This window comes from Schistocerca piceifrons, chromosome 2, assembly GCF_021461385.2.
Source record: "Schistocerca piceifrons isolate TAMUIC-IGC-003096 chromosome 2, iqSchPice1.1, whole genome shotgun sequence".
Taxonomy (NCBI): Eukaryota; Metazoa; Arthropoda; class Insecta; order Orthoptera; family Acrididae; genus Schistocerca; species Schistocerca piceifrons.
Genome location: NC_060139.1, coordinates 404457965 through 404468358, shown reverse-complemented (window position 1 = coordinate 404468358; position 10394 = coordinate 404457965). Strand labels below are relative to the sequence as shown.

General features: G+C 41.0%; 1 pseudogene; it reads left to right on the top strand.

Annotated features, from left to right (window-relative positions):
• Nucleotides 1–8942: 8942 nt before the first annotated feature.
• LOC124778341 lies at nt 8943–9060 on the top strand (annotated as a pseudogene).
• Nucleotides 9061–10394: the final 1334 nt, after the last annotated feature.

Below are 10394 nucleotides of genomic sequence, written 5' to 3'. Positions count from 1 at the left end.
TGGTCTTGATAAAGGCCTTTTTTGAGTCTCTTCGGAGAGTTTTGTCATCTTTGGTTTTGGTGCTCCGGTGTTTGCAGGATTGGCCGACTAGGTCGTTTCCAGGGGACGCCCGATTGCTTGTACAGCAAAAAGTAGATAAAAATTCGCTTGACGCCTTCCTAAGAGACAATCTCCACCCCTTCCAAACCAACAATGTAATGTAGGCCAGATGTGGCTTGAATTCAAAGAAATAGTATCATCAGAAATTGAGAGATTTATACCAAATAAATCAACGAACGACGGAGCTGACCCCCATGGTACACAAAACAGTTCACAACGCTGTTGCAGAAACAACGAAAAAAGCATGCCAAATTAAAAGGACCGCAAAATCCCCAACATTAACGATCTTTTACAGAAGCTCGAAAGTTAGCCCAGATTTATATGCGAGATGCTTGTAACATTTCCCACAACGAAACTTTGTTTAGAAACCTGACAGAAAATCCAAAGAGATTCTCGTCGTTCGTATCGTATGCTAGCGGCAAGACACAATCAATGCCTTATCTGCGTGGTAGCAATGGAAATACTATCGATGACAGTGCTGCTAAAGCAGTTTACTTAACACAGCCTTCCGAAACTCCTTCAACATAGAAGACGAAGTAAATATTCCAAATTAGAATCAAGAACAGCTGCCAACATGAGTGACTTAAAAGTAGATATCCTCGGAGTAGTGAAGAAATTTACATCAAGAGCTCCATACGTAATAATCATATTCGACCGCTCGCTCGACGGGAGATCCGTACCCAAAGACTGGAAACTTGCGCAGGTCAAACTAGCATTCAGAGAAGGCAGTAACATTAATCCACTAAATTACAGCCCAAAATCATTAACATCAATATGCAGCAGGATTTTGGAACATATATTGTGTTCCCTCCCCCACCCTTGACACAATCCGAGCTTGTGGTACATCTCAAATGACGTTCCTGTCGACGGGACGTTAAACCCAATCTTCCGTTTTTTCTCAACTCTCTCCTCATAATGTGAAAATATTTTGATGACGCCGATCTAAATATGGAGAAGTTATCATCATAATAAAATGAGGAAATCAGAGCTAGCACGGACAGATATAGGCGTTCGTTTTTTTCCCACGCGCTGTTAGAGAGTGGAATTATGGAGAATTATTGTAAGGTGGTTCGATGAACCTTCTACCAAGTACTTGAGTGTGATTTGCAGAGTAACCGAGTAGGTGCAGATGTAGGCGTATTCATCTAATCTTCAGCATTCACTTGTAGTCATAAATGCCAAAAGCTTCTGTTCTCTTCTTTCCGAACCACTTACGACCGACGTTCAATTTCCGTACTAAGCTATACCACAGAGATACTTTCCTAACAGTTGACTACTACTTCCCTTTGCCAGTATTATGTTCCTGATACATTCAAGATTTCAATAAATGTGGTTCAGTCAACATCATCGAAAGCTTTCTCTAAATCTAGCAATACTACAAAACCGGATTCACGTCTCTTCAACCTGTTTTAAGGCGTAGGCCTCAAGTATCCCTACATTTCTCCGGACCCCAGACTGATTTTCCTCAAAATCGATATATACCAGTTTTTCCATTCTTCAGTACATAATTTGCGTCAATATAATGCACAGATGACTTATTAAACTAATTATTCGGTAGTATTCACACTTGTCAGCATCTCGCTTAGTAGGAATTTGAATTATCACATTCTTCCTGAAGTCTTTAGGTATTTGCCCTGTCTTGCACACCAGGTTGAATAATTTTTTCATGGCAGGCTCTCCCAAGGGCGTCCATAGAGGGAAAGTCGTCTACTTTAGAGGCTTTATTTAGACTTAGGTCTTACAGTGCTCTGTCAAATTCTTCTCGCAGTATCATATCTGTCATCTCATCTTCACCTAATTGCTGTTCTCTTTCTGTAATATTGTCCTAGAGTTTGTTTTCCATATATAGGCCTTTCTATATTTTCCTTACACCTCTCAATTTCCATTCTTTGCTTGGTACTGGTTTGCCACCTGAGCTCTTAATTTTCATACAGCTATTTCCCTTCTTTCCAAAGGCGTCTTTAATTCTCCTGCAGGCGACATCTGTCTTTCCCCTAGTCATACATGCACTTGCAGCCTTACAGCTTTCTCTTTCTTTCCTTTTGTCGAAATCCAGTCACCCATCGCAATTAAATTTTCATCTTCCTTAACTATCTGAATAATTTCTTCTATCTCATCACACATTTCTTTCTCATTTGCGGAGTTAGTTGGCATATAAGCTTGTACTACTCTTGCAGGTATGGGTTTCGTGTCTATCTTGGCTACGACAATGCTTTCACTATTGTGTTCGTAGTAGCTTACCCGCGATTCTATTTTCTTATTCATTCCTAAACCTACTCCTGTATCACCCCTATTTCATTCTGCATTTACAACCCTTTATACACTTGACCAGTAATGCTGTTCAACTTACCACCAATCTTCACTAATTCCCACTATATCTAACATCAACCTACCCATTTCCTTTTTTAAATTTTCTAACCTACCAACATGATAAAGGGATCTACCATTCTAAACTCCGACCTGTAGATCACCAGTTTTTTTTTTCCTGATGACAACATCCTCCTGAATGACCCACCCCGGGATTGGAATGGTGGGCTATTTTCGTCGTACTTTCGGAATATTACACATTATGAAGTGTACTTTTACTTTTGAATCTGATATTTTAATATGGTTGACACTGGTAGTTTGGAAATATGAATATAAATTTGCATGAGAGCGAGTAATTATTGAGGAACAAATAAAAAAGAAATATTCTGAGTGTTATATAATTACTCACACATGAGCATATTCTCAAAACCCGTTTACCAGTAACGATTAGATGTAACGGTAGGCGCACAGAACTGCATTACTCCAAATGAAATACCTCCTGCAGAAGCATTTTTTCCGTCATTTATACGTTCAGTACTAAAACACTTCACATATATTGTTTCTGTGTCTTGTCGAGGCAATTATGCTATCGCACTGTAACGTTATGACTCCTAGCTTTAAGAGCATTCTTTCAGTGACTTCTTTCTTTGAATACACATGTTAAGTGATGGTAAAGAATACCTCCGTGTTGTCATTGTTACCTGATCAGACAGTCAGAAAAATATTTTCAGCTACTTTCATCTGCTTATACTTTCGTCAATACAGTTTGCATTCCATAAAGGTACACCTGCTGAGACATTGAACCTTCAGTTGATATGGATGTCATTGTTTGCTTCTTTATGGTCTGCGTTTCACTTATTGGTGTCCTTCAGCTTTTCGGTCACCTCCGGCAATAACTATAAATGTTTCGTTTCTGTATTCATTTAGAAAATTTTCATTGCCATACATATGGAAACTTCTTCCCTGTGTTTCCTTTAGTATTCTCTACCGTATGCACGTGGTTCCTTGATCTATAGCCGGCTGTTTGTTATTCATTTATTCATTTCTAACATTGTAAAACTAGTCCTCTAATTGGAACAAAGTCATACTTAACTTTGAATTCACTTCCAGTAACAAATGCTACAAATATTCAAAGTCACTGGATTTCACCAGCACTTGCACTACCCTCATTTGTACCCAAGACATTTCCCATTATTTAAAAATAAGGTATAACACCATACGTTTCATTCGTCTAAAATATTGCAGTATATTGCCATAGTCTCTGCGAAACAAGCAGGCTAATTCGACTAAAAGGAAATTGGTATACGAGTATCACATGAAACAATAGGGGATATATATTTGATTAAAAAAATTAATCTAGATGAGCAAAGAATGTGAGTAAACTTCAGATAACGATTGATTTATGCTTTTTCGCATGAAACAGGCGTCGAAAGATACTATAGCGTTTATTTGTGGCAGATAAATTTGAGCCTTTGTTCTAATATTCTCATCATCCCCCGTGTGAAATATACACCACGGTTTTGTGACAAGGGCTCTCTGGAACATTTCCAGGCCATTGAACATATTGGCTCGCTCTTTTTTCAATTGGAAAGCTCCTGCGAACGTGAAAACAGATTCCGTGCTGCATTATTCAGTGCCATTGGATGATATATAGGGAGTGTTATTTTATACCGAGAGTAGATTACAGATTTCATGCAGCATGACGCACTGCCCAAGGCTATGCGAATTGAATGCGCTCCGTCGCGCTGAATAATGGCTGTTAAATATTGTTGCACTATATCTCTGAGGAATGGATAATGACCTATAACGATGTAGGATGCATATTTCTGCCTATACACTGATGAAATCTTTGCGAAGACAACTGTTACTCAAGCGAATGCAGGACATCAGACACTTCTCCCAGTTGTCAGAAGGGTCGCTTTACAACGATTTACCTGTTGCTGTCGTATTGCCCTGTGATGTGCCTCCTTTCTATTAGTATTTGAAGTACAATAACATTTCATTTGATTTTTTTAATGTGCTGAACTTCCTCACTGCTCTTTCAAGAATAAACGTAAACTAAAATTTCATTACCGAGCGAGGTGCCGCAGTGGTTAGCACACTGAATTCACATTTGGGGGGACGACGGTTCAACCCCGCGTCCGGCAATCCAGATTTATCTTTCCCGTGGTTTACTTAAATGGCTCCAGCAAACGCCGGGATGGTTCCTTTAAAAGGAGTTCCTTCCTTCCCAATCCGAGCTTGTTGCACCGCTTCTAATGACCTCGCTGTCGACCGAATGTTAAACACAGTCTTCTTTTTTTTCTTTAATTTAATTATCAAATACAATGTTGGGGAAAAAGTTTCTCCATGGATGAGCAAACAGAACAACGTTACACTTATGTCACATGCAACTAATGGTGGCACAAATAAACGATTATAATTTCTGTGTAATATATATTAGTGCTATTTTTAATGTCGAGACATCGTATTAAAAAGACTTTATGTATGCACTGTGCACCTATATCGTTGTCTCCCCTTCCTATTCCACTCACGACCACGGGATGAAAGTCTGTCACTATGCACAGGTTTTTCTCTGGATCATCAGTTTTCTTGCATGCGTAGGTTTTTCTCTGGGTCATTAGTTTTTGGCATAATTGTGACCGCCACGGCCGCCAGCTCAAGACTAGCACTTACTTCCTACATTCACAATTATTTTTTGTATATAACCACTCAATGTCTTTCCCTGCTACATTTGTACTCTGCGTGTTCCTCTAGTACCATCTCTAATTCTAGCGTCATTACAAAGCATTTCGGAAAGATGTCCGCGATTCGTAAAAGATCTCCGCAGTACAAAATGTCTCTCTTCTAACCTGCTCCACCTCATTTTTTTAAAATTTAGTGGAGGATAGTTATATGGATATTCTTTCATTTGCCATCGTTTTATCAAATAAACTGAAACAGCTTCGGTTACCGAGTGCTGTCTGTTATTCAACTGGCACACACACACACACATAGACAAAATTTGCTGTTACTCTTCTTACATCTGTTGAATAATCGCATGCACTGATAAGCAATACTTTTCCGTTGTTGCGCTGTCTCATGTCTTTCCTTCGATAAAAGAGCATATGTACTTACATACGCCAGCTCCTACCACATACAAAACAACAATGTACAATGAGACGCAATAATTGAGTAATTCCTCAAGTTTGTGTTAAGAACTGATTATTTAATTCACTTATGTTTAATAGAAACACTTAACAATCGTGTTAAAACTCAAATTTCGTAATATGAAATCACACTATGAAAAATGCGTCATATTGTGATTTATCGTGTAATTATAGGAGCTGCGCTTCCAACAACTGCCAGAGAAAATACTGAGTACACAATGATAGTTGGGTTGTTTATCGATAACATGAATCTTTTTAGTATAATTTAGAAATTCCAATTAGTTAACTTAAATTATTTAAGTTCCTACTATAAAGAGCTGTTTCTGGTATTTTATTTACTCCAGGAACTGCGCTAATGTGTAGGCACTTGCTCTGTAAGGCGTTGTCGGACCTACGTTTTCTTATTTTTTAAATTTTTTTTATTTATTTTTTTTCTTTTGCTTGGAGTCAGAGCTGAAAGTCTGCTATGTTCATACCCTTTATTTTCCTACCTGAGTGACCCCTCCCGTCGGAGGTTCGAGTCCTCCTTCGGGCTTGGGTGTGTGTGCTGTCTTTAGCGTAAGTTAGTTTAAGTAGTGTGTAAGTCTAGGGCCCGATGCCTTAGCAGTTTCGTCCCTTAGAAATTCACACACACACTCTACCTGAGTGAGGTCGATGACAATTTCTGGTAGCGGAACCAGGGCAACGTATCTCTGGACCACACCGATGCTGCTGACCTAAGATTGCGGCAATGAATCTTTGTATTAAATAAATTCAATAAGAATTACTTCCTTTAAAATTGATTTCAGCAACCAAACCAATGAAGAGAAATGTTGTGACGCCCCAAAGGAAAATTTCTGGATGCAATTTAGATGGTATATGGGTAAAACACAGTCTCTTTGTGGGAACAATGCACTTGCACAATAAACAATCCAGTCGGAGGAAGATTCGCAACTGAGCATTATACCAGAGAATGCAAATACCGCTACAGTTATAAGGTTCTTTTATTTAGAACACGACCAGTTTCGGGCTCTTATATGTCCATCTTCAGGTGTTATTAGTTCCTGCTGTGACCCCGAGCGCCGCCGTGGATTACCACCGATTGCAGAGCATAGAGTAGCTACTCTGTGCTCTACGATCGCTGGTAATCCACCGTGTCCTGTCCTAGTCGCCGCGGCGCTCGGGCCACAGGACGATCTAAATAAAAGAACCTTAGAACTGTATCGGGGTTTTCAACCTCTGACTTGAACAATAGATATAACTGATGAGCCAAGCGCCCTTCTATTTTATGATACGCACAAACACGCACTATATCTTGACAGTAAACTAAATTACCTAAATTGCCCACAAGCAAGGGAGACCAGTAACGATGGTCTTTCACGAAAAGACAGTTCGCTAGTTGCCACAACTCGTCTACACCATATAGACGAAATAAACCTCTCACTTCACTTAACAATAAAGTTCACGCAACTTCAAGCTGTGTAAAACAGTTCATTCACGTTCTGTTCGCCATGTCTGAAACGGACCCATTATCAACTCAGTCCCTCAAACAAGCTACATCTACCATCTGCTATTAAACAGGTTTTGATTTTTTTTCTCTTCTTGTCATACAATCTTCACGCGAAAACTTATTTCGTTTCCTCCTCCGTCAGCGGATCCCCTTCTGTTCTTTTCTTGAGCCGCATTCACCGTCTCGGAATACTTCTTATAACTGATGTTCTATTACAAGCTTACCAAGACGGCATTACTCAGTCTTCTTCGTATATCAGTCATATCTCCAAAATCGCTCCTTCTGATTAAAGTCCCTCCTTATCACACTTCTCCACACATCACAATCTACACCTTGTCTCAAAACGTTACTTCTTTTTCAGTACTTCATCTGACCCTCCATTAGCCTACTTCCATGTCTCACACAATCCTTCTGCTCTCAAGAGTATTCTCGTTCGTGCAATGACAGAGATATAAATTTTGCGTTAGTGGGTATGGTAGGCCTACTTCAATTATATAACCATACCTGTACGTGGAAGACTTGTTTGCAGAGAATGACAGTGTCATTCTGGGCGCTGAACATTGGACTCAAAAAGTGTGAAATTCTTTGTAATTAATATTAGCTTGTAGTTTTAGATTATATTATATTTTAGTATCCTTGGGTTCAGATAAATAAATAACTGAATAGATAAAAATTGGAGGAGGAAGCAGTGAGTGGTATATTTGAAATTAAAAAACATTCCAATGACCTACCTCTTCGAAAAAGAAGAAAAACCTACATAAATCTCGACATAAGTTAAAAGATATCATGAGAACACACAGCGACTCGGCGGATTTAAGATGATATTTCTAAATCTCTCACTTTATTACAAAAAATATTGAATGGGAAATAAAAATTTATAAAATAAGACAAGAAGTTTAATCATTATAGCGGTAATGTTGCAGAAAGATAAAAGGCAGGCAGACATCAGGCAGGCACTTCGTGTTCAGGCCACAAGTGGCCCATCGGGACCTGGAGACCATCCGACCGCCGTGTCATCCTCAGTTGACGATATGAATAGGACGGGCGTGTGGTCAGCACACCGCTCTCCCGGTCGTTATGATGGTTTCCTTTGACCGGAGCCGCTACTATTCGTTCACGTAGCTCCTCAATTGGCATCACGAGGTTGAGTGCAGCCCGAAAAATGGCAACAGCACATGGAGGCCTGGATGGTCACCCATACAAGTGCCAGCCACGCCCGACAGCGCTTAACTTTGGTGATCTCACGGGGATCGGTGTATCCACTGCGGCAAGGCCGTTGCCCAGAAAAATAAAAGGAAAAAATGGAAAAATAATAATAATAAATAAAAAGATAAAGAAAAAATACATTTAAACATGTCTTTGTACTACATGTGTAGCCAGTCCTAAGCCTTGATGATATTATAACAATACTGTTGGCAGAGCCTCCCCCACTGTTGCGGCTTCTTTTTACGGTCGGAAACCCCACGGGTAAAATATTCGAAGCCGGAAACACTACACTGACGTCACAAGTTGCGAAGCCCACGACGCCTGCAAGGCGAGTGCTACAACGCAGTCTATCGCGCGGTTGCTTCGCTCGGCTGCGCCGTCGGGAAATTCAAGTTGAACGGTGCTGCATCCATCTGGCCACAAATTAAACGGTACCGTGCCCTGCACAGCACACTTCGTTTCTTTTTTAGCTGCCAATCTATATGAAGCCTACCCTTCTTCTAGTATTCGGAGTACATGAAATTATGTATCCAGGAACATACCCTGAATAAATGCTCTCTTCTGTATAAAGTAAGACCAAAGAAATGATTTATAAAGCAATATGTGTATGATTTAAACAAAAAGGAACATAATGAAGGGTAGTTACAATTTACCTGAGCAACGAAAATAATAGTGGGCTAAATGAATATTTGGCCAACGGCCTTGCCGCAGTGGTAAAACCGATTCCCGTCAGATCAACGAAGTTAAGCGCTGTCGGGCTGGGCTAGCACTTGGATGGGTGACCATCCAGTCTGCCAAGCGCTGTTGGCAAGCAGGGTGCGCTCAAACCTTGTGAGGCAAACTGAGGAGCTACTTGACTGAGAAGTAGCGGCTCCGGTCTCGTATACTGACGTGCGGCCGGGAGAGCGGTGTGCTGACCACATGCCCTCAACATCCGCATCCAGTGACACCTGCGGGCTGAGGATGACGCGGCGGGCGATCGGTACCGTTGGGCCTTTCAAGGCCCGTTCGGACGGAGTTTAGTTTAGTTTTTAATGAATATTTGAATGAATTCGGCGATCACACTCATTTGTAATAAGTTCATTATCTGATTTCGATAACGTGTAGATAACAACCTTGTAGGCAAGTATGTCCCATGACTACGCATGTGTCAGTCTTTTAGCCAAAAGTTTCCTGCCTAGGAATCTCAAATCTAAAGATGCATAAGACAGTTGTGCATAATATCATGTACACCCAGCTCTCACGGATTCCCCTCATGGTGACTTACTTATCTTTCGACCTGTAAATCACGTTAAGAAATGTCGAAAGCGTTCCGCTAACTGCAGTGTAGAGAACGTTTATCCAGACAGTAGTAGTGACTCATTTTGACTAGTATTCGTGCCGAAGACACAGAACGTGTACGGATTCGTGCTGCAGTTGGTTGCAGGTTGCAAAATGCACACAATACCACGAAAACGCACAGCCCAGTCACATTACTCTGACCCTCGCCAGAAGGTCGAATAAACTTTTTCAGTGCGAGACGTGCGGGAAGGGAGTCAATGAGATTCTGGAAGGTATCGAAACGGATACAGAGCCATGCCGGCTCCAGTGCCTTGCCCAGCTGCTCTGCGTTTCTCGGTTGAAGAGCCGTGGCGCGAACAGCACGATCGAAGTGGTCCCACAGGTTCTCGACCAGGTTAAAATCCGTCGAGTTTGGTGGCCAGGGCCAGTAAGTGCGCATGTACACTGCGAGCTGGATGACGTCTTCCACTGTCCTACTGATAGATGCTTTGGTGCCACAGAAAAACAAACTGCATGTAGCGGGGGCATGGCCCCATAGAACAGATGCCTACTTGTGTTATTCGATTGCGACTTCCATAGTGACTAGATCACACACGAAATATTACGAAAACATTCCAATGACCATAATGTTCCCTCTTGGTTGCAGGATATTTCCTTTCAGATGTTTCACGCAGTACACACCAACGACCATCTGTTCGATGGAGCGTAAAATGTGATTCATCTGAAAAGGTCACCTGTCGCCACTCAATGAACGTCCAACTGCGGGTTTCTCTTTTTTTTCCATCAGTCGTCTGAATAATTTGATGCGGCCCGCCATGAATTCAGCAGATCATATAATTCTTTCTACTTTCACCCAGGATATC